The sequence below is a fragment of the Puma concolor genome, chromosome A1 (genome assembly GCF_028749965.1).
Source record: "Puma concolor isolate L17-30 chromosome A1, mPumCon1.1.hap2, whole genome shotgun sequence".
Taxonomy (NCBI): domain Eukaryota; kingdom Metazoa; phylum Chordata; class Mammalia; order Carnivora; family Felidae; genus Puma; species Puma concolor.
Window position 1 is genome coordinate 62,214,618 of NC_141667.1, and position 22,063 is coordinate 62,236,680.

Sequence of the window (22,063 nt, forward strand, 5' to 3'; positions counted from 1 at the left end):
GGAAAAAATAGAGGGAACATTTCTGTTTAGGGAATCCTAATATTTTGGCTGAACACATTATGTAAAATTAAATACTATTTTAAACCAAGGAGATATAATATCTAATTAAGTTTTTGTGGTTGATGGGCTTAGAGAGGATTGTGAATGTTGCATCCATTGAACTGGAAGAAGTAGAAAAATTAAATAACACTGTTCTATAGTGACTTTCACCCAGACATACAAGCAGACTTCCATATTCCGCTTTGACTCTGCCCCCTACCTAGGACTCACTGAAGGCATGAAAAAGAAAATGAGAATGTGCACAATGAGCTCATTAAGCCTTGTAACTACCCCAAGGAGTAGGAATCAAGAGTTGTTAGCCTCATTTCCAAGCTGTGACCATGGGTTCCGTGGAGCCAAGGGATTCTCATCCAGGGTCATCTTGTGATTCCGGGGGTGGAGAAAGAACAGAACCACTGTCCTCCAACTGTACCTGGGACTTCTGTTCCAGAATGTTCTCTGCTCTACAGTAAGAAGAATGGCAAACTTTGGGATGTGGAGCCTTCTGTTACTGATCAGCATTACCAAGAAACGCTAAGATTTTTAAGGCTCTTTGGGGTTTTAGAGGAATCTCGATGTAAAGTGGGGAGAAACCAAAGACAAAAGATTAGTTTTTAAAGGAAGTTGACCTCTGGGACTAATTATTACATGAAGTCATTTTCAAATACTTTATAAAATGGCTTTTAAACATATGGAATATATGTGATCTTTCAATGGGCATTTTTCAAAACTTAGATTGAATTTCAAAACTTTCTTAAACTGAATTGAAATACCTACAAAAGACTGAAAAACAACGTAGACAGCTCCATGTGCAAAGACCAAATATTTCAATCACATTTCATTAGCTTTTCCCTTAAATTTACCAACACAGATGTACAATTAAAGAATTACCTACCATTTTTAAAAGTTTAAGCTCTGGCGAAACCTATTTTGTATATAGTTCCTAAGATAAATTAAGCAGGGTCATGTTTAAATATTTGGGAGGAAAAAAAGAACTCTCAGGACATCTTCATACCAGGTTAAAAGAAATTTGGTCAGAAGGCTATCTGAAAGTAGAATATTCAAATTACAATTTGGCGATAAAGTAGTTTAAATAATTGAAAATGAGGAATGAGCTTTGAGAAGTCGCTCTTTGGTGGTCGTTTTTGTTTCAATTGCCACAAGCGAGAAGTAGGTTTTAAAAATAGATCACCAGGGCAGAGCAAGTGTCTCTGACAGGCACTTGCAGGCAGGATTCTAGAAATTCCAATCATTTAACAAATTGCACCATTAAAAGTCATAATAGGTCTAAAAGCCATTCTTAAAAGAACTTACTAAGTAATTTGACCTACAGAATCATCTTGTTAAATTCATTTGATATCATGAGACAGTTAGTGAAATATGCATAGTACATTATATTAAAGAGAAAAGTACCCTTCAATTGGTATCTGATGTGCACTTTGCAATCGCAGCTATTAGTTGTCTATAAAACTCCTAGACATGATTTGATTTGATTTTATTACTGTTAGATCATTTTACTTTGTAACATATAGGGGTGGAGATTACAGGTCGGCTATTGCTTACTAGGAAATATTTAACGAAGGATGTTTTATTTATTAGCATAAAGAGACACAGTGGATTATTGGGTGATTAAAGCGATGATGTGGCTGCCATACTTGTCAAAAGTATAGCTCGAATTCAATAGCAAGGCGACAGTCAGTCTCTGAGTTGATCTATGCCTCAGCAAACTGGCTCTGAAAGCAGGACATCGCCCACTTAAAAGGATCTTTGTAAATTTCTATAATTGCACATTATCAAAAGCAAATAGCAACAACAACAAACCCACAGAGTGATTTCTCAGTTGTAAGTTTACTTTCTATCTGCCATGAGCCCCTGCATTTTATCTTTTGCATTCCTAACATCCCAAATCAATAACAGAGAATGATATTTAATGTTACTAATCTATGTGGGAAACACAATATTTTTATAAGAAGTAAATTGAGAAGAGAATTCAATAAAGGGAACAAAGGAAGAAAAGAACTAGCATTTATTGACTGCCTATGTTGTGCTAGGCTCTGTGCTAAGTGTTTTACAAAGACTAGCAGGCTATCTCATTTAATCCTACTGAAAGCTGCAAAGTGAATGAAGAGATATTTATTTGTAAATTTTGAATTGCACACGTATTTACTACTTTTTCCCTTTGTTTTTCTTTGGTTTAATGTCATTTACATCCACATAGAATATGTATCATCAGAAGTACTTCACACCTGGCTAGGGAAGGAGGGAAAAGTTGCTAATATCACTTGTCAATGAACACATTTACTGCAATTAGTATCTGTATTTTATCTATTCGTAACTCTTGTTTAAAGAATACTTCACCAGAATTTTACTCTGCCTATAATTAGGCATAAATACATCCTTCCTGAAACACTAACACTTTGCTACTCATTGTAAGTTTAAAGAAAGCTTGTAAATCATAAACTGTATCACTTAAGTCATCCATTTGTTATTATTTGTTAATTGCATTATTTGTATTGCAGGACAAATTTAGTGCTATTTCAAGGTAGAATATTACAGAGTCTGGATTTGTTTTAGGTTACAAGTTAAGATATGGTACAGACTCTTTCTTAATTATTTTAATATGCTAAAAGCTGAAATTGACCTTGTGCATCATAATCCTTCGTTGGGACTTAGGAGCAGTTTAGTTTCACAGCGCCCTCTGCTGTACTCTGTAAGGCTAGCACTCTTCCGACAACACAGCTGAACTCAGCGAAGAGACAACCCAACAGTCATGGCAGGTCTGGTTCAGGTCTTCAGCTGGTAGGGTTACAACCTGAATATTGACTGTGAACCCAGATCCCAGTAGGCTTAGGAAACCAGTGTGCCTGACAGAACTCCCAGGAATTCTCTTTCCATCCCCATCCTCTCCCGCAAGCTACGGGGCTCCTGCATTCATCTGCCTCCACATCTAAAGGGCATTTTAGGGGAGCCTGGGTGGCTCAGTTGGTTAAGCATCGGACTCTTGATTTTGGCTCAGGTCACGATCTCATGGTTCGTGAGTTCGAGCTGGGCTCTGCACTGTGTCAGTGTGAGGGCTGCTTGGAATTCTCTTTCTTTCTCTCTCTCTCTCTGCCCCTACCCCAGTTGTGCTCTCTCTCTCAAAATAAATAAATAAGCTTAAAAGTAAAGAAAGAAAGGGCATTTTACACTTTGTACCTCCAAGGTAGACCTCTTGTTTCACCACTCCCAGCCCAAGCATGCCTTACCTCCAGGTCTTCTCACCTCTGTTCATGGGTCATTCACTCAGCTCCAAAACCTAGGAACTGTCTGATTTCTCTTTTTGTCTCACCTGGCCCCAGGGTAGGCCCTTCACACACATGTGTGGAATGAACAAGGAAACAGATACAGGAGGCATAATTTCAGTGTATTGACTTACCTTGAAAAACAGAAAAGCATCTATGAAAGCAGGAATAATGTCACCATGTAATTTCCAGGTAGGTAGACCTACATGGGGAGAGAAGAACACCACTTTACATTTTCCTGTCCATCTTTTATCTGAGTATGATAGGATCCCCTTTGATTCCCACAGCCTCCATCAGGCAAGGCAGGAAACAAGGGATCTGGTTTTAGGTTTCTAAGTGATAAGCACATTCCTTCTTTGTTCTCTGAAATTGTATGCTGGTTATAGTTTCTTGGAGCGGGACAGGATTGCCACCAAGCCCACCAGTCTGTTTATGGGCCACCTCGTGATATATTTCAGGTAACTCCTGTAGCTCATCTGTGCCCTGATGTGCGGGTCTTTCTACTGGCACTTGCTGAGGGTAATTTTCCCGTGTTCTGAGAGACCTACGAGGCCCCTTTGACCACCAGCGCTTACCAGTCAAACTTGTCCATCAAAATTTGGCATACTTGCAAATCAAGGTATCTTCTAAATCATCTCAGCTAGTTCCATTTAAACCCATTGGGGCGCCTGGGTGGCTCAGTCGGTTGAGCATCCAACTTCGGCTCAGGTCATGATCTCACAGTTTGTAGGTTCGACCCCCATGTCAGGCTCTGTGCTGACAGCTCAGAGCCTGGAGCCTGCTTCAGATTCTGTGTCTCCCTCGCTCTGTTTCTCTGCCCCTCCCCTGCTCTCACTCTGTCTCTCTCTCTCTCAAAAATAAACATAAAAATTTTTTTTAAATAAACATTACAAATAAATAAGTAAACAGAATCCATTAACACATAAACTCATAATACACATTTTGATAACATGTAGACAACTCCAAAAATAAACAGCAGGCTAATCCTACCACCCACAGATAACTTCTGTTAACATTTGGATGCATATTTTTAAATAGAGGTTTGGTTTTTTTTTTTTTAGAGAAGTTTTAGGGTTACAACAAAATGAAGTGGGAGATACAGGGATTTCCCATATCATCCCTGCCCTCTCAACCTCCAGCCTCCCCCATTATCAACCTCCTCCACCACAGTGGGACATTTTTTACAACCAGTGAACTTACACGGACACGTCAATGTCAACCACAGTACATAGTTTACATTAAGGTTTATTCTTGGTGTTGTAAAAGTCCATGGGTTTGACAAATGTGTAATGTCATGTATCTACCACAGTAATATCATACAGAATAGTTTGATAAATGAAAATAGCCCTGAAAATCCACTGTGCTCCATCTATTCTCTCCCTCCTTCCTAACTCCTAGCAACCTCTGATCTTTTCATCTTCATGTATGTTTTAGTTTCTTTTCTATGTATGTGTGTGTATGTTAATATCTCTATAAAAGTGAGCACATACTATGCATGCAATTTATCTTCTGTTTTGTTTTCCTTTTGAACTTTTAAAACTTCATATGATGGAAATTCTTAAGCACACACAAAAAGAAGAAAATTGTAACGAATCTCCATCTGCCCAACACCTGGCTTCAATAATTATCAACATTTTGTCAATTGTATTTCATTTCCCTCTACTGGCATGCTTTTTTTTTTTTTTTTTTTTTTTTTTTTTTTGCTAAAGTAGCTTGAAACAAATCCAAAGCATCATGTCATTTTTTCCCACAATGCTGAAATATGTGTGTGTGTGCCTTTTTCACTTTACATAATATCATGAATATTTTCCATGTCATTCACTATGGTTTAAAACATTATTTTTAACAATTGCCAAATATTGTCACTGTATGTGCCACAAAACTTTGAGTGCATCTGATTATTCCCTTAGGAAACGTCCCTAGATGTAAATTACAGGATCAAAGGATACTGGTTTGAACGGCACAAAAACCATGATTGTATCAACTTACATTCCAATCAGTGGGATGTGAAAGGGCCTGTGCCCTTGAACCCTCAAGGGTCATGGTCTGGGACAAAGTGCTGTTGCAGATAACAATATATTCAGGAAATTAAGGTTTATTACTAGTGATTATGAAAGCATTAGAAGATTTCGAAGAGTGTACTGAGCTCTCAGGAATGAATTACAGAACCACAGTGCAGAACTGGCTCACCAAAGGAGCCACCTCTGCCCTCTTTGGGAAGCTTGGAATAAGCAACTTGTCATCACAATTGCACACTCGAGGTTTGTAGTGTCTTTCTCATGATTTATACTATTAAAATGGATGCCTCTCCACCCCCACAAACTGGAATTAGACCCTGGGTCTTCTACCACAAACGCCCCGTAAAGTCCAAATGCCTCTATGATCTTACTTGCTAGCAGAAGCAGAAGAATCATGGTTTGTGTCTCCTAATACTAATTCTTATTGTCCAGATTTCATACAGGCACACTGCTGGATTGAAGGTAGGCCATCTAAAAACTTCCAGCTGTATGAGTATCTGGGAAATGTAGCCTCTTGCTTTCCAGTTTTAGGAGGCAGGAAGCCATGACACAAAGTGGCCGAATGGAACTGAATGAGCTCATCTGTAGTATCTGCTTCATTCCATCCATTTGGCAACACAGCATCTGTATATAGTCTTCTGTCAATAAATCTTCCAAACAAAAATAATGGCCAAAACGAACATACTTAAAAAAAATTTTTTTTTTAACATTTGTATTTATATTTGAGAGTCAGAGAGAGACAGAGCACAAGCAGGGGAGGGACAGAGAGAGAGGGAGGCACAGAAGCCAAAGCAGGCTCCAGGCTCTGAGCTGTCAGCACAGAGCCTGTCATGGGGCTCGAACCCATGAACCGTGAGATCGTGACCTGAGCCCAAGTCAGATGCTTGACTGACTGAGCCACCAGGTGCTCTCAAAGCAACATACTTTCTTAATGGACTCATACCTCATACAAACAAAAATGAGCTTATCCCAGAAAAGAAACCCAAACTTCACTGCATCTATCTCAAATCAAGGTTCATTCCTCTTCCAGTGTAACCACATATTAATACCCTGTAATCTAAGTGCTAAATGATAAAGTTTATTGCCACTCTGTATTAAATACTTGAACTTACTTTGTGTAATGTAGTAAGTGAAGGGGGGGGGAATAGGATATCATACATAGGGATCATGGGTATCATTTCTTCAACCAGTCATGTCATATCCAATACCACTCAATATTCAAAGATGTATTATAACTGGTGTATTTGATTCAGAATGCAAGCAAGGCCCATGTGGCTGTGTGGGCTCATGAGTTTCTTTTATTTAACACAAGCCCCGTCTTTCTTCTTTGTGCTTTGATTTGTTGAAGAAACTAGGTTATTATTTTTTTTAAGTATGGAACTTTTTTTTTAATGTTTATTTTTGAGAGAGAGAGAGAGAGAGAGAGAGAGAAAGAAAGGAAGGGGCAGAGAGAGAGAGGAAGACACAGAATCCGAAGCAGGTTCCAGGCTCTGAGTTGTCAGCACAGAGCCTGTAGTGGGACTCGAACTTACAAACAGTGAGATCATGACCTGAGCCTAAGTTGGCCACTTAACCAACTGAGCCGCCCTGGCGCCCCTAATGGTGGAACGTTTTACATTACATGTTTGATTGATTGGTTTTTCTTTTCTCTTTTATTATTTTTTAAATGTTTTATTTATTTTTGAAAGAGAGAGCACGAGCAGGAGAAGGGCAGAGGGGTGGTGGGGGGTGGGGGTTGTGTACAGAGGATCCCAAGCGGGCTCTGCACTGACAGCAATGAGCCCAGTGCACGACTCCAACCCATGAACCGCGATATCATGATCTGAACCCAAGTCTGACGCTCAACTGACTGAGCCACCCAGGCACCCTGGTTGATTGCTTTTTCTTGATATCATCTAACTTGTGCTTCTATTATTCCCTATATTTCCTGAAAACTGGTATCTATTCTAAAGACCTGCTTAGACTGTTTTGTTGTTGTTGTTGTTGTTGACCATGGGGGCTCATGAACACCCTTGTGTACTTTCTATTGCATCACATTGTCTGTTACCCTTATTTCAGAGAATCTAAGATTGCTCAGTGGGTTCACTATAAAGATTCTCATCAACATTTCTCCTAATGATATGAATGTTCCTTGGGATCATAAACTGGATCTATTATTTCATTAAGGATCAAAACTGATGATTTGTCTAATTCTACCAGTTAGCTACTGCCCATGAATCATTACAGATCTGTACCCCTGGCCATTTCTTTTTTTAAGCAGAATGAAAGACCAAATATATATATAAAATCCTATATATACTAGCAGATATCACTGTCTGTTATTCCTCATTTAAGACTGCCAGATTTAGCAAATAAAAATATAGGACATGCAGTTACATATGAATTTCACAAAACGTTTTTAAATGTAAGTGTGTTTAAAATATTAAAAAATATGGGGCACATGGGTGGCTCAGTCGGTTGGGAGTCTGACTTCGGCTCAGGTCATGATCTCACAGTTCAAGCCCCGCGTTGGACTCTGTGCTGACAGCTCAGAGCCTGGAACCTGCTTTGGATTCTGTGTCTCCCTCTCTCTCTGCCCCTCCCCTGCTCACACTCTGTCTCTCTCTCTCTCAAAAATAAAATAAACATTAAAAAAATTTTTTTTAATATTAAAAAATAAGAGTATTTGGCTCAGTTGCTGGAGCATGCAACCCTTGGTCTTGGGCTGATAGTTCAAGCTCTATGTTGGGCGTATAGTTACTTAAAAAATAAAATAAAATAAAATATTTGAAAATAAATTGAAGTGTATTAAAATTTTTTAAGAGTTTATTTGAGCAAAAAATCTATTCAAGCTGGGCAGCATCCAATATAGCAGATAGAAGGGAGCTCTGAGGAGCTGTACAAAATGAAGGACTTTTATAGGCAGAAGGCAGCAGGAACAAGGAAGTTATATTAGGCAAAAAAGTGGGTTGGCTATTACAAGGTTCCTTTCCTTTAGGGGATGGCAGGGTCTATCAGGCAGATTACCTAACTAGTGCCGATCAGGCAGTTCCCGATTGGCTGGTTTATAAAGATTCCGTTTCTAGGAGAACTGAAACTATAATTAAGTTAAATCTTAGTTTGAAGATGTGGGCTTAGCATAAGTCACTCTATTTTGTATCGTTGTCTTGTTTTTAACAGAAATTTTCAAGGTCAGTGTCAGGGTCAGTTTAGGGTTAGTTGGAGCAGTAGAAGTCTGGAACAGGATGGTTAGAGGAACAGAGAGGAGTCATTAGCCAGGGACCGCAAAGGACAGCCAGTGAAGAAGCCTATGGAAATCTTTGTGTCACACAGGTCAACAGGGCTATAGAAGTGAGAAATGAAAACCGAAGGGAAGCAGAAGAGAATGGGGATACACTGGAACCCAGGAAGACATATTGAAACCCTCATCCGTTTCTTAGAACCTCCAACCTTAATGCCAAACATAATCTGCAGAAGAAGCTGGTGCCCTTTGCCATGTACCTGGCCCAGGACACAGAGGAACTGAAGGAGAAAATGCAGAGGAGGACGAGGTAAGAGCAGAGGGGGGCCAGCAGATGGGGGACAAGGTAAGAGCATTGAAGCAGCACCTGGAGCCCCGCTATATTGATCTTTAGGCCCTAATGCCTACGATTTCACTCTCATCTTCCAAATTTCATGCATACTTTTGTTTTTGTTTTTGTGGCCAACCTTAACCTGAAACTTAAGGGAAGGGAATTACAGGTAACATAGTTCCAGTTTAGCCAGGTTGGCACCTACAACACTCTTCTATCTCTAGTAACCATATTTATCTTCCAAATAAAGACAACAGCAAAATCATGCTTCTGGCTAACATGTTGCAAAGTGTCCCTCCCACAATAAAAAGCACGCCAATCCTCTCTCAAAAACAGGATATAAAGGCATATCTATCTATCTATCTATCTATCTATCTATCTATCTATTTATCTATCTATCATCTATCTATATTTATATATATATAATTTTTTTTTTTACAAAGGATTACTTCTTCTAGCTGAGTCATACTCCACCTTTAATACCTTGTGATTTAAATACTGAGTTATGGAGTTGTAGTCGTTTTTCATTTAGTTTTATCAGTAGGACACAGAACTAAGATGCATCACAGGAAAATGACTGTATTCCATACATAGTCCTCCTTACTCACATTGTGTACTAGTGATCCAAATTCCCTCTAATAGGTCAAGATCACTCACTCTGGTCAGTACAAAAACTCCCGAGCATTATTCTAGCCCAACAAGATGTTACCATTTAGCTGAGAATGAAACTGAATCTTCACAAGGCCATCCCACCATTCAATGAGGCCAGATGATGACAAACATGGAACCAGAGAGTTCCATGAGCATTGATCCACTGCCTCGCTTCATTTGATAGGAAGTTCTTTGGTCAGAAGAATGCCTTATGGAACACCATGATAGTGCAAAAGTCTGTTGAGTCCTTGGATGTTGGTTTTGGCAACATTGTGGACAGGACAAACAAGTCTATATACAAAGTAAAGTGTCTATTCCAGTGCAAACAATGTGCTATCCCTTCCAATATGGAAGTGATTCAATGAAAACAATCTAACATCATATGACTGGCTGATCCCTCTGGGGAATGGGGCCACACTGCAATTGTGAATTGTTGATCTTTGCTATTGTATTAGCAGGTAGGGCTGTAAAAGTCTATGTTTCCATGACCATGCATAACCTCCATTTCTGCCACTTCAGGCTTTTTTTTTTTTTTTTAAAGCTTATTTAGGGGAGCCTGGGTGGCTCAATCAGTTGAGCGTCTGATTTTGGCTCAGGTCATGATCTCACAGTCTGTGGGTTCGAGCCCCACGTCGGGCTCTGTGCTGACAGCTCAGAGCCTGGAGTCTGCTTTGGATTCTGTGTCTCCCTCTCTCTCTCCCCCTCCCCTGTTCATGCTCTGTCTCTCTCTCTCTCTCTCTCTCTCTGTCAAAAATAAATAAACATTACAAAGAAAAAACTCGAAAAAAAAAAACAAGCTTATTTATTTATTTTGAGAGAAAGCTGCAGGGAGAGGGGAAGAGAGAGAGAGAGAGAGAGAGGGAGAGAAAGAGAGAGAGAGAATCCCAAGCAGGCTCCACACTGATGTGGGACTGGATGCCACAAACCATGAGATCATGACTTGAGCCAAAATCAAGAGTTGGACACTCAACTGAATGAGCCACCCAGCACCCCTCTTTTTTTTTTTCCTTAAGCTTTTTGAGCAGGGACGGGGTCATGGGAGAAGAAGGCTGACTGATGTTAGAACAGGACATCTTGCCCATATGATGACTGAGATTCTTCTCTGCTGAGGTTGTTCTTTGGTAAGTATTCACATAAAATACAAATATCTTCATATCCTGTGCTCATTTGGAAAGGTCTGTCCATATACCTGTTCCCCAAATCTCCTTGGCACTGATTTTCTAATGCTCCTTTCCAGTTTCTGACCATCCAGTCAAACAATTAGTCAGACAATTACCCATGAATCATTGGAGATCTGTCTCCCTGGCCATCTGTTTTTCTAGGCAGGATGAATGATCAGGTGCACTGCTTAGAGTTCTGCCTAATAAGAGGATGTCTCTTCTTCATGATCCTTCAGGGCCATACATGGGTGTTATGTATGTATCAGTTATTTATCGTGATGTAGTTAACTACTCCAAAACTTTGTGGCTTAAAATGACAACAATAACTTATTTTGCTCATGAATCAACCTTCAGAACAGCTGGCTCATCTCTGAAAACTGAATAGTCAGTTTTTCAAACCTAACTGGGGAGCGCCTGGGTGGTTCAGTCGGTTAAATTCCAACTTCAGCTCTGGTCATGATCTCACGGTTCGTAGGTTCAAGCCCTGTGTCGGGCTCTGTGCTGACAGCTCAGGGCCTGGATCCTACTTCAGATTCTGTGTCTCCTTCTCCCCTGCTTTCTCTCTCTCTCTCTCTCTCTCAGAAATAAGTAAACATCAAAAAATATTTATATAAAAAAAACTGGGTCTGCAGGATGGACTTTCAATTTGGTTCATTCACACAGTTAGCCAGTTGGTGCTGGTTGTTGGCTAAGGTGTAGTCAGGACTGTGGACTAGGCCTCTGTACCTCTCCATGTAGGCACCTCCACAGGTTGCCTGGGCTTGCTCATAGTATGGTGGCTAGGTTCCAAGAGTGAGTATCCCAAGAGTGGTGGGAGTTACATAACATCACTTCTGCCTTAATTCTATTGGTTAAGGCATATGTTCAAGGGGAGGGTACATAGACTCCACTTCGTGAAGGAGTGGTGTCAAGGTTCTAGAAGAGTATGTGCAACAAGACATATTATTGTGGCCTTCTTTGGAAATGTTGTCTGCCATAATGCAGACTGAGAAAAGGAGCAATGAAGTGAGCAGAGTGAGCATAGGCACCTGGGGCTCTTGCTCATGACATTTACATGGGTCCTCTGGATTTATCTGGGCCTGATCTCATATATACCACTTCCACCTGAAAATTAAGTGTGCTGTGCATGTCTAACTTTATGATTGGATGAGTGAGACAACACTTGGCTTATGATGGGTCACACGGTAACTTGGTGACCCATAGTCAAATGTTTGGTTGCCACTAGTGCCCAGAGCAAGCCATTCTCAAAAGAATAGTTATCTGTAGAGGATGACATAACTTTGCCTGTAAATCCTAAGTATCTGAGGATGAGTCATCTATGGGGGCTTGCCAAAGTCTCCACATAGCATCCCTACGTTCCGCAGACACTTTGAGCACCATTGGATCTTCTGGGTCATGTTGCCCAAACGGTGGAGCAGCATCACAGCCTGGACTTCCTGTAGAGTTTTCACTTGTTCTGGGCCCTACTGAAACCTGGGAGCTTTCAGGTCACTCAGTAAATATGGTAGAACAGCATAGCCAAATGAGATATATGCTGCCTGCCAAATCCAAAGAGGCTCACTCAGTATTGTGCTTCTTTCTTGGTGATAAAGGGGACAGATACAGAAATCTGTCCTTCATGCTGGAAGGGATGCTTGAGATGTCCCAGAGCACTGGACTCCTCGAATCTCACCCAGTTGGTAGACCCCTGAAATTTTGTGGAATTTGTTTCCTATGCTCTAGTATGCAAGTGTCTTACCAAGATAACTAGGGTAGTTGCTACTTCCTGTGCACCAGCTCCAAGCAGCATGATATAATCAATGTATGCATCAGCTTAATGTCCTACAGAAAGGCAACCAAGGTGTTTCCAGACTAGATCATGACAGAAAGCCTGAGGGTTGGTATAGCCCTGGGAGAGTTCGTTGAAGACTACTACTATGAGACTATGTCTGATGATCTTAATTAACAGGTATAAGTGGGGGATGGGGGAGCATTCTCCAAGCCAATAGCTTAATAGAAGTTCCTGGAGGTGTGTTCATTCACTCCAGAAATGAAATTGTATCTGAAACAGCAATGCAATAGAAGTTACTACCTGATTATACTAATGATAACCTATTCTCATTCTCAAAGATCCATTCAACCAGCTACCTGGTGGTGATTTGGTAATATTAGACCCCTTCTACTCTGGAAAGAACACTGACTCATCCTGCCAAAATCAGTAAGCCTTTGACTTACTGACACAAGATCCCATACAATATCAGCTTGGACCGAGAGGTGTTCTTTGTGGTACTGGAGGAGTATTGATAGACATGTAACTATAGGATCTATATATCAGAATATATCACATCACCCAAAGTTCTAGACTAACAGAACATTGGAATGGCCTTTACAAGATGCAGCTAAGTGTGAAGATAGCTCTGTAGGGCTGGGGTACTGACCTTCAGATGTGATATATACAAATTGCCATTATATGGAGTCGTTTTCCCATTAGATAGAATACATAGGTCCATGAGCCAAGGAAAAGTAGTTAAGAGTGGCCCTTTGTCCATCATTTTCAGTGACCTTCTGAGGGACTCTGTACTTCTCATCTCTGCAACTTTAGGTTAGGTGCATCTAGAGGTCATGGCCTGTGATGGGAGGGTAAGGTATGTGGAGAGACCTTTTATTTACTGTCCATCGGGGGACAATAAGTGTTCTACTGAACTTAAAACTCTGGCTACTACTTGGCCACTTTGGCTTTCTCATGACAGAAGATCAGCCGAAAAAGAAAAAAGTTATATTATAGTCGGGAGTAATTGGCCTTTTTCCTTCTACAGAGATGTAGAGTTACTTTGACCTAACAGGGAAAGGGAGAAACATGTCTGTAACTCAAGGAATCCATTGGGCATCTCTTGAGGCTGTCATGCCTGGTTTTAACTGTGAACAGACAATTCAGGAACTGTGAGCCTGATAAGCTCACAGTAAACAGAAGCTCAAGCCACTTGGCATGAAGGTCTAGAACGCCCCACAGGCAAGCAATTCTTTTTTTTTTTTTTCATTGTGAATTTTACTTTATTGGGTAATGAACATTGTTATATATTTTTTCAATATATGAAATTTATTGTCAAATTGGTTTCCATACAACACCCAGTGCTCATCCCAAAAGGTGCCCTCCTCAAACCCATCACCCACCCTCCCCTCCCTCCCACCCCCCATCAACCCTCAGTTTGTTCTCAGTTTTTAAGAGTCTCTTATGCTTTGGCTCTCTCCCACTCTAACCTCTTTTTTTTTTTTTTTTCTTTTTCCTTCCCCTCCTCCATGGGTTTCTGTTAAGTTTCTCAGGATCCACATATGAGTGAAAACATATGGTATCTGTCTTTCTCTGCCTGACTTATTTCACTTAGCATAACACTCTCCAGTTCCATCCACGTTGCTACAAAAGGCCATATTTCATTCTTTCTCATTGCCATGTAGTACTCCATTGTGTATATAAACCACAATTTCTTTATCCATTCATCAGTTGATGGACATTTAGGCTCTTTGCATCATTTGGCTATTGTTGAGAGTGCTGCTATAAACATTGGGGTACAAGTGCCCCTATGCATCAGTACTCCTGTATCCCTTGGGTAAATTCCTAGCAGTGCTATTGCTGGGTCATAGGGTAGGTCTATTTTTAATTTTCTGAGGAACCTCCACACTGCTTTCCAGAGCGGTTGCACCAATTTGCATTCCCACCAACAGTGCAAGAGGGTTCCTGTTTCTTCACATCCTCTCCAGCATCTATAGTCTCCTGATTTGTTCATTTTGGCCACTCTGACTGGCGTGAGGTGATATCTGAGTGTGGTTTTGATTTGTATTTCCCTGATAAGGAGCGACATTGAACATCTTTTCATGTGCCTGTTGGCCATCCGGATGTCTTCTTTAGAGAAGTGTCTATTCATGTTTTCTGCCCATTTCTTCACTGGGTTATTTGTTTTTCGGGTGTGGAGTTTGGTGAGCTCTTTATAGATTTTGGATACTAGCCCTTTGTCCGATATGTCATTTGCAAATATCTTTTCCCATTCCGTTGGTTGCCTTTTAGTTTTGTTGGTTGTTTCCTTTGCTGTGCAGAAGATTTTTATCTTCATAAGGTCCCAGTATTTCATTTTTGCTTTTATTTCCCTTGCCTTTGGGGATGTGTCGAGTAAGAGATTGCTACGGCTGAGGTCAGAGAGGTCTTTTCCTGCTTTCTCCTCTAGGGTTTTGATGGTTTCCTATCTCACATTCAGGTCCTTTATCCATTTTGAGTTTATTTTTGGGAATGGTGTGAGAAAGTGGTCTAGTTTCAACCTTCTCCATGTTGCTGTCCAGTTCTCCCAGCACCATTTGTTAAAGAGACTGTCTTTTTTCCATTGGATGTTCTTTCCTGCTTTGTCAAAGATGAGTTGGCCATACGTTTGTGGGTCTAGTTCTGGGGTTTCTATTCTATTTCATTGGTCTATGTGTCTGTTTTTGTGCCAATACCATGCTGTCTTGATGATTACAGCTTTGTAGTAGAGGCTAAAGTCTGGGATTGTGATGCCTCCTGCTTTGGTCTTCTTCTTCATAATTACTTTGGCTATTCGGGGCCTTTTGTGGAGACAAATAAAGAAACTGATCCCTGGGGCGCCTGGGTGGCGCAGTCGGTTAAGCGTCCGACTTCAGCCAGGTCACGATCTCGCGGTCCGTGAGTTCGAGCCCCGCATCGGGCTCTGGGCTGATGGCTCAGAGCCTGGAGCCTGTTTCCGATTCTGTGTCTCCCTCTCTCTCTGCCCCTCGCCCATTCATGCTCTGTCTCTCTCTGTCCCAAAAATAAATAAACGTTGAAAAAAAAAAATTAAAAAAAAAAAAAAGAAACTGATCCCATTCACAATTGCACCAAGAAGCATAAAATACCTAGGAATAAATTTAACCAAAGATGTAAAAGATCTGTATGCTGAAAACTATAGAAAGCTTATGAAGGTAATTGAAGAAGATATAAAGAAATGGAAAGACATTCCCTGCTCATGGATTGGAAGAATAAATATTGTCAAAATGTCAATACTACCCAAAGCTATCTACACGTTCAATGCAATCCCAATCAAAATTGCACCAGCATTCTTCTCGAAACTAGAACAAGCCATCCTAAAATTCACAAGCAATTCTGATTAACAAGAGTGCTAGCTGAGGTGAGGGGGAATTTAGAGCATGTAGGTAGCACAAGAAGGAGATGATAACTATCAACTATAGCCTCAGGACCAGCTACAGAAGCAGGAGCTGAAACTCGTTCCACTATCTTCTTATACATCTCTTTGGCTAGAAGATGTAGTGATCCACTCTCCTGAAGAATCACTGGTTTAGATTTAATGTGAAGCATTAAATTAAGAATTTAAATTTGCACTATTAAGAATAGCGCAACTTATTCATATTCTCCCCATATCCTCAGTTTCCTTTATAATTTTGGAGCACCCCAGCTCCCATATGCCTTCCAACAGGCAGCACCTGAATCTTTTTGTCCAAGGGGTGCCCTCAAGCTACTGGTACCACTGTGCCTTGGGCACAGAGGGCCAAAAGTGCTTGAGAATTTACAATTCCCACTCCTCTCCCCCAACCCCAATGCACATACACCAGCCCATAACCCATCACTGAAGGGCACAGAGATATAAATACTCTAGCTCCCTTTTTCCCTGTCAGGACATTGTAAGTCTTGTCTACACTGTCAAGAGCTCTCTTGTGGAATTGACCAAAGTTACCCACCATGGCACTTCACTAGATATCACACCCTGGCGTGGCTTCATTCCCTTCCCAACCCACTTCCCCACATCACTGCCAGCTTATCCTGGGAGAACTTTCTAATTCACTTTACATGAATCCTTGTCTCAGTGTCTGCTCCCAAGATCATCCTCTACTATTAGGAGGTTGAAGTAGGGATGTAAAAGCTGGTCTGCAATATTTTCTACCCTCATTATCTGTATTGATTTCTTGTGGTTCCTAAACTTTAGTGACTAATCCTTATTACCTACTGAATAATTTCTAATAAAAAGTGTAAAGATAAATTTCTAAGTATGCTATCATTCTTCCTGCTCATGAATTCTACTTACACCACCCTCTTTAAAAATTACTATTACTGGGGCGCCTGGGTGGCGCAGTCGGTTAAGCGGCCGACTTCAGCCAGGTCACGATCTCGCGGTCCGTGAGTTCGAGCCCCGCGTCGGGCTCCGGGCTGATGGCTCGGAGCCTGGAGCCTGTTTCCGATTCTGTGTCTCCCTCTCTCTCTGCCCCTCCCCCGTTCATGCTCTGTCTCTCTCTGTCCCAAAAATAAATAAACGTTGAAAAAAAAAAATTTTTTTAAAAAAAATTACTATTACTATTTTTATAGTAATTTTTACAGTAATTTTTAAAGAGGCAATATTCTTTTTTTTTTTTTTTTTTTTTTTTTTGAGAGACAGAGCAGGGGAGAGTCAGAGAGAGAGAAAGAGAGAGAATCCCAAGCAGGCTCTGTGTTGACTGGAGCCTGACATGAGGATCTCACAGTTTGTGAGATCAAGACCCGAGCCCAAATCAAGAGTCGGACACTTAACTGACTGAGCCACCCAGACACCCAGAGGCAATATTCTTAAAGAGGGGTTAGCCAGTGGATGGTATCATTGACCCTTCTAGTTATTGTCATATGGTAGGCAAAAAAAAAAAAAAAAAAAAACCAAGAAAAAATTATCAGACCTAGAAAACAGATGAAGAATTCAAATAGCATGAGATGCCTTAGTATAATCCTAATGTAGAGGCATTAATATTTTTCCTGGCTTTTCCTCCCTCTCCTCCTCCCTTCCTTCCAGTCTATGGATTAGGGGAGCATGCAAAAGTGACATTAGTTCCTTACCCTTAAAAACTCACTGTGAGAAAAGATAGTTCTGTAGATACAGTAAAACATGCTGAAGTTTATTATTGGAAGTCAATGGAAGGAATGTCCATTCCTTCTTCTAACTAGCTTAAACCTCACTGCAGCAAAATTTCTCCATCTTGAAAGAGGCTGTTTGGGGAAATCTTGAAATCCACATAGTACATCTTGGCCACTTGATTGTCATCTTCACCCATGGTGGTCCTTACATCTTCTCTTATTGAACTCTGCCTTCCCTCTCTACAGCTGGAAGTCTCAAGCAAGGACATTATGAAAAAATAGATCTAAAATATGTGATAATAGAAGAGTAGAGAGGAAGATGGAAGTTCAGGCTCATCCCTTGATCTAGCCTCCAATTTTATATTGCATAGTCTTGGCATGGTGTCTTTTTCAATTAAATACAGTCCAAAAAATCTCTTTATTAAATCTCTTCAAATAATGCCGATATCTGAAATAGTTAATAGTGAAATAGTGGGTAGTACATTTCTTAGTTCAAAGAAAAGTTTTTCAAAATCTGCTTTGGGTGGGTAGACTGAAAATACAGGAGGATGATGGGGAAGATATCAAAATGCATTGATATAAAATTATTTTTATTTCTATAGGTTAACATAAGAAAGAAGTCCTGAGTTAAATGGTTTTGCTTCTTTTGTAGAAAGCATAGTCTATTGGGTAATGATTATCTGCAGCCCAATAGCCTTAGGAGGCAAGCAGAGGTCTGTCTCTCTCTTTTATTAGCTATGGGTTTGGGAAAGATAGTTAACCTGTTTAATACCATTTTCACATCTGCAAAATGGGTGGGATTGTGTCTTCATATGTTGAAGTCTTAGCCCCCAGTTCTTCAGAATGTGACCTTATTTGAGAATAGGGTTGTTGCTGATATAATTAGTTAAGTTAAAATGAGGTCATATTGGAGCAGGGTGGATCCCTAATCCAACACAATGGAAGTCCTTATTAAAAAGGGATATTTGGAGGGCGCCTGGGTGGCTCAGTTGGTTGAGCACTGAACTCTTGATTTCGGCTCAGGTCATGATCTTGCAGTTCATGGATTGGAGCCCTGTGTCTGGCTCTGTGCTGACGGCAGAATCTTCTTGGGATTCTCTGTCTCCCTGTCACTCTCTGCCCCTTTCCTGCTTGAGCACACACACACTCTCTCTCTCAAAAATAAATAAACTCTTTAAAAAAAGGGATGTTTGGACACATGCACACACATACACAGGATGACACATGAAGATGAAGGCAGAGATCAAGATGATGTTTCTAAAAGCTGAGGTACCATCCCTGCCAAGGTGTCAATCTCAGACTTCCTGCCTCCAGAACCACGAGACAGTAACTTTCCTTTCTTTGAAGCCACCCAGTCTTCATTATACTTCTTTATAGCAACCTTTGCAAACTAATACAGAGATTAAAATAGTTCCAGCCCCACAGAGTTGTAATGAGGATTAAATGAGGTGATGTTCAGGAAGTATTTAATACAGCGACTGGCACATAGAAAGTACTCAAAAACTGATTGTTATTATTACCATTTATAGTAGGTTAATAAATTCAACCAACAACAGACAAAACACATCCTGAAGTTGCCTCTTCAATGTCCACTCGATGACCTAGAGGATCCTGAATTTTCTAGCCATGGGGCTTGGATAGAACTGAGCCTTTCCTCAATTCCTAGATGTGTTCTAGGTGGCCTCAACCTTTCACTGTAATCCTCCTTCCACTCCCACAGGGACTGGATGACATGAACAGGGAGCCTGGGCCTGAGCCAATCATCGCATAGCATTTCTCAGGCCATAGATGGGGGTAAGGGGGAACGTGTGACCTAAGAATTAAATCAGAGAGAATCCCTAGACTTTTCCTTGACAGTTCAAAGAAGGATGTCTCTACTCTCTCAACCTCCAGCCCCAGAATTAATAGAAAGTTTGTCCGTGTTGGTCTTATGAGGGAATTCAAATCACGTACATAGCTGCCGAGGGTGGAGCAGAGAAACTTTAAGTCACAGTGACCTTGATGGCACCTTATGCCACTGTATATCAAATCCCACCTGAATGCTGCTTTATCTCTTTTTTCCCTGGCTGGCTTGAGTTGGCTTCTTTTGTGAATGTTGCATATTTAGCCAGCAGGACTTGGTAGGAGAGAAGCAGGAAACAGCTTTATTCTTTCTCACCACTACTCTTTAAACCTACTTGGTCAATTCCCTTTTTCCATCTGTGTAGTGTGCTGAGCAGACCACTTAGATTTTCTGTCACTATCGGGTACCGTAAAACCTGGATTGTGAGTAACTTGTTCTGCAAGTGTTCTGCAAGATGAGCAAACATTCTAATAAATTTTAACTTGATAAATGAGTGATGTCTTGCAATATGAGTAGTACGTGATGCCAGACATCACATGATGACAACTGAGCCAGTGGTTCTCTCTCTCTCTCTCTCACTCTCTCGCTGAGGGATTGTGCGTGATCGTCTCCCATGCCCAGATGCTCAGTCTCAGGCCGTGGTGTTTGGCAGAAATCAGTGATTTTTTAGAACGTTGGAAGGTGCCCACAACTGGCACTTAGTGTATTTTTTGTCACTTCAAAGCACATGGACAGTCCTTTGCTTTTCCATACAAGAGTAAACTTAGGAATGCTTTGCTCCATTCTAGGTCAGGCTGCCTGCAGATATAGACCCTTTCCTCTGCTGCCTTATTGCCAGTTACATTAAATACGTAAATGACAAAGAATTTGTTAATACTGTACTGTAGTCAGCATCTGTGAGAGCTGATCTGCAATATTTTCTACCCTCATTATCCATATTGAATTCTTGTGGCTCCTAAACTTTAGTGACCTAATCCTTATTACCTATATACAATAGCCGCCATGCAGGAGAAGATTCCATTGAGCCAATAAACAGCAGTGATTCTGTTAGTGGTAGTGAAAGTCATCCTACACAATAACCCTCCTCTCACACCAGCCACGAAGGTTTTCAAAGGTAAGTGCAGGTTAACTTGTTTATTTTTCTTTATCTTTTGTATTTTCTTTATTATTTTGTATTATGTTACAATACTGTAATCATTTTTATATGAATATTTTTGGGTTGTGGAATGAATCATCTGAGTTTCCATTATTTCTTACGGGGAAATTCGCTTTGATATACAAGTGCTGTGGATTCCAAGCATGTTTCTGGAATGAATTATGCTTGCAAACCAAGGTTTTACTGTATTAGAATACTCTCATTTTCAGGTGCCAAAAATCCAGTGGATTTAAGTCAGAGCTTCAATTCCTGGTGCAGATGAAATTTTCTGAGACCCATGTAGGCTCGAAACTTGTAGGAGTAAAGGAAAAACGTGGTCTTCTTTTTTTTTTTCTATTTCTTGACCATGGTCACTCCTAAGCTTCCTGCTGTTTCTGGGTGCCCCAGAGTCAGGACGGAAAGGAGGGATGGGGAGAAAAAAGCAAGGTCTGCTTTGATGGTGGTGGTTTAGTCTGGCATCACTGTCCTCCTGCAGCAGGTGCTGCAAATGCTGGCTTGGGGCTTGTGGAATGCTTTCATGACTTCTTCACAAACAGCCCCTGATGTGGCCCAATTCCTGGGCTAAACATTGTACCCTCTGGTTGACCTTTGATAGGTCATTCCCCCCAGAATCTCTGAATCCTCTATGAACTGACACAGAGCAACTCTTAGGATGAAAAAGAGCAACGTGTAAAGAGTGCCCATAGTAGGCTACCTTTTGTGTAATGAGGAGAGGGGAAAATAAGAAACTATGCATCTATCTGCTCAACCAGGCCCTGTGAGCCATAGTGGAGCTTAAGCAAAAGGAAAAATATACACCATTTGCTCTAATGGAAGCAAACTCATAAATATTTTCAAAATCCACTTCTTTGCTTATATTGTTTTCACATGAGGGAATTGCCATGTTTGATCATTTATTTTATTTTATTATTATTTTAATACAGAGCTTAAACTCACAACTCCAAGATCAAGAGTCACATACTCTGGACTGGGCCAGCCAGAGGTCCCTTGATCATTTCTTTTGACCAAGTGGCAACCTTAAATAATTTTTAATTAACTTAAGCTGAAGTAAAACTATAGTAAGGTCTGTTTTGGTATAAATAAAATATTTAAATTAAAAATAATGTGAGGAGAGTCGGTGACACAAGATGGCAGCCACTATGGACTGGGACAGTTTATGAAAACTGAATTTACAGCCTTAAAATGGGGACCTAAATACCCAGAAGCACCCCCCTTTACAATATTTGTAACAAAAATTAATATGAATGGAGTTAATAGTTCTAATGCAATGGTGGACCCAAGAGCCCTACCAGTGCTAGCAAAATGGCAGAATTCATATAGCATCAGAGTTGTCCTGCAAGAGCTTTGATGCCTCATGATGTCTAAAAAAAACCCATGAAATTCCCTCAGCTGCCTGAAGGACAGTGTTATAGCAATTAATCAAAAAGAAAAACCACAGGCCATCCCGCCTTGACCCGCCCATTCAATTTAAGCAGTCTTCATTTTCCACAGTAGCAAATTTTCTAGATTTGTCT

The 22,063-nt window shown here is 40.6% G+C and overlaps 1 long non-coding RNA gene and 1 pseudogene across 1 annotated transcript in view; one reads left to right on the forward strand and one right to left on the reverse strand.

Annotated features, from left to right (window-relative positions):
• The window catches only part of LOC147584188 (uncharacterized), a 42,822-nt gene that overhangs the window by 11,680 nt on the left and 9,079 nt on the right, over nucleotides 1-22,063 (reverse strand). Inside the window, exon 3 of the long non-coding RNA XR_015254095.1 lies at nucleotides 3,455-3,522. This is a non-coding gene — a long non-coding RNA (uncharacterized LOC147584188). The remainder of the gene's footprint in view (nucleotides 1-3,454; nucleotides 3,523-22,063) is intronic.
• On the forward strand, nucleotides 8,813-21,968 carry LOC112860517 (ubiquitin-conjugating enzyme E2 variant 1 pseudogene; annotated as a pseudogene).